The 3580-nt window shown below is 33.1% G+C and overlaps 1 pseudogene; it reads right to left on the bottom strand.

The window, feature by feature from the left end:
* Positions 1-2346: 2346 nt before the first annotated feature.
* Positions 2347-3580, bottom strand: LOC18030419 (annotated as a pseudogene).

Raw genomic sequence — 3580 nt, 5'->3', positions numbered from 1 at the left:
TTGATCTTTTTGTTTACTTTGATAAGTAAAAAAATGATTTCTTCTAAATTTAAAATAGAAAAAAAAAAGTTTAAAGTAGTAGACTTGTGTCCATTCCTCAAAAAAAGTTCAAACTTCAAAGTATTAGACTTGTGCCAAAGTATTAGACATGTGCCATTCCATTTCAGTAAGTTCTCCGAAGGTATACGAAATCAGATTTTCATGTTACAAATTTTTTCAAATGAATACAACCATCTATGAAATACAAAAGATGGTAGGGTTGTAAATTTTTGTAAGCCTAATAGAACAAGAAAAATTGAACCATAATTATAACATATAAAATACGATTCCAGAATAAATATCAACTTAAATCAAATGAAAATCATTAAGTAGTTTAACCACTTGCTAACATGCATGTCCAAACCTAAAAATTAAAAAAAAATAATTGTAAATATTTTTGAAAAACATTTTTAAAATAAATACAAAAAGTAGACTTCTCAATTAGACTTCATCCATAAACTGCTAGAGAAGTCTACTTTGATAAGCTAACTAGCTTAAAAATTAAAAAATCTGATTCCGCAATAAATATCGACTTAAATGAAATGAAAATCATTGAGTAATTCAATCACTTGCTAACAAGCATTTCAAAACCAAAAAATTGAAAACAATACTTTATAAATGTACCAAAAAACGTTTTTAAAATAAATACAATAAGTAGACTTCTAATACAGACTTCAAACGTAGACTACACGACGAAGTCTACTTTGATAAGCTAAGTAGCTTAAAAATTGAAAATTCTGATTCAACAATAAATATCGAATGAAATGAAATAAAATTCACTGGGTAGTTCAATCACTTACTAAGAAGGAATTCTAATCCAAAAAATTTTTAAAAAAATACTTTATAAATTTGCCTAAAACGCGTTTTTAAAAAAACTGCAATAAGTAGACTTCTAAAGCAGACTTCAAACGTAGACTGGAGGAGAAGTCTATTTTTTCATAGTGAAGTCTACTAAAGCAGTCTACTAAAAAATAGGTTATTTTTGCAATTGACCAATCCGTTGATTTTTCCTTCAGTAGACTTCAGAAGTAGACTTCCGGCCAAAAAGGTTACTTTAGCATTTGACCAAGCCATTGACTAACAAAGTAGACTTCTATTGTAGACTTCATGTAAGAGTAGACTTCTCTGACAGTCTACTTTTGAAGTCTACTTTTTCAATAGAAGTCTACGGAAAAAAATAGGTTATTTTTGCAATTGACTATCTTTAGTAGACTTCACTCTACTCAAAAAAAGATTCCTTCTAAGTTTGACCGAAAAATATAAGTAGATTTCCCAAAGAAGTCTACAGTTTTAGACTTCTTTCTGAAGTCTACTGCAGCTTTCTGGAGTTTTTTGAATTTTTTTATTTTTTTAAAAACTTTAGTCAAACACTAAAATGACCTATACGTTTTTGGTCAAACTACAAAAGTAACTTAAAAGTAGACTTCTTGTGCAAACGTAAACAGTAGACTTTAGAAAGAAGTCTACATTAAAACTCAAAATACAGTCAACTACAAAAATAACCTCTTTTCTTTCGTAGACTTCTTAAGCCTTCAAATAAAATCTGCTATGTTTTTTTTGTTTTTTCAAAGGATATCGAGTAGACTTCTCGTGAGGTTTAATGAAGTCTACTTTTAAAAAGTCAATTGCAAAAATAACCTTATGTTGACTAGTTGACTTCAGTATACTTCACGAGAAGTCTACTTTCGCGATATGAAAACTGAAATATGGAGAAATTAAAGTGCGACGATTACCTTTAACAAAATTGAGCTCGGCTACAGTTCTTTTAAGCACACAGAACTCAGGATTTCACCAAAAATAAGCAACCCAGATGTCAAGTAACCAGAAATCACCGAACATGCATGACTTTTGGCATTGTAACTTAGTCCAGATGTTTTGGAGAAGAAATTATGAAAGAATGAGGAAGGTTATGAGTGAATGAGCTCAAATATTTACTTATTACAGCTTTAAAATTGGTTGAGAAGCATTTATTCCATTTTTATGGTTTTTTATGGTGGTTGAAGAAATTGAAGAAGATGGCATTCTCGTAATTAAAAGGTCTTTAAAAGGTCTAAGGAGACTTTAGCCAAATTAAAGAAAAATCGAAATAATAGATGTATAATGGCATTTTCGTTAATAGTTTAAGTGGGAAAGATAAAATTGTGAGAAAATGGCAAAAGTTGGAGAGAGAAAAAAAAAAGGTTAACTTGGTGTTTCACTTTGAAATATGGGTTAAATCTGAAATTCTCCCCTATTTTTTTCATTTTAATTTCTTTCTTCACGGGTTTAAATATTAAACTATAAATCCACATATATGCATGTACTTACTTAGAAAACAAGCAAGACTCTGGACCATAACCATATTGAAGTGTTACAAACTTCAACAAATATACAGTTTGATGGGAGAGAGAGGCATATGTTACATTCTGCATTGACAATAGTCAAACTTTTATTAAATAGAGATAAAGTCGGGAAGTAACAAACAGGATATCCGATGGATTCTGCGAGGAAAGCATCATGATAAATACGGTTTCGAGTTGATTTGTCAGTTGTCACCAGTGTACGCCTTTTATAACGAATACTAAACAACAACTTCCTCCTCTTCCTCTTCTTCGTCTTCTCGGCATCCAAAAGTGCTATTGGCCAGAGCACGGATCAAGTAGGGATATTAAACCACTAAGGAATTAAATCCAGATGTATGGAACACAATTTGTCCCATGTCTTGTTGCCTGAATTGAACAACCACATCACTTGGTTGGATGACTTCTTCAGGGATACGCACAAGCGGTTGTCGAGATTGCACATGATGATGTGGGTAATCAGTGCATTGGCAAGGGAAGCTTTAGAGATGACTTGAAAAGCCTCGGTGTGAAGATTGAAAGACAGAACTTTGGTTTCATTGCACACTGTGAACCAATGAAGCGACCCATCAACATACACAAAACACCATCAACTCGATAAGGAGTTGCGGGAGTGACATATCTCCAAGCGTTTGACTGAAAATCAAAAACCTCACATGTAGTAGCGTTTTTCAGTCTTATTTATGCATAGTTGTATAACCAAACGGCCTGTACGTACCTCTGAATTTTTCCTTACCAAATCCAGGAATAGCGAATGTGTGCTGAAGCTTGAAATAACTCATTCCTAAGTTGATCTTGAGTACTTATAAATCGCACAACGGAAGAGTCCGATACCATCTAGTGGTGGTATTGACCACAAAAACGGATTGGCAAGGATCGTAGAAACAAACGAGACCGTCACAGCTATTCGCACTGTCAAAGTAACCTGCAATTTCATCCTCTTCTGATGGAGTAGTGATCTCGACCGGTAATAATGAACCCAACACAAGTGTACTTAGACAATCTCCACTGTCACGATCATAAGTGTACATGAGAACATCTGCATCTCCTGATTGTTGACGATTGATCAGTTGTCTTTTTTGAAAGAATGGTGATTCGATCATTGATTTCCATTGCTTTGATTTCTCTGGAAGCCTCTCAAGAATGCACTCTACAACTTCATGGGACACCGATTCCATCATCAAACAATGTTTTCTCGACAT

This window comes from Eutrema salsugineum, unplaced genomic scaffold, assembly GCF_000478725.1.
Source record: "Eutrema salsugineum unplaced genomic scaffold, Eutsalg1_0 scaffold_1, whole genome shotgun sequence".
NCBI classification, from domain to species: domain Eukaryota; kingdom Viridiplantae; phylum Streptophyta; class Magnoliopsida; order Brassicales; family Brassicaceae; genus Eutrema; species Eutrema salsugineum.
Note: the sequence above shows the minus strand (reverse complement) of the source record. Positions and strands in the feature narration are given on the sequence as shown.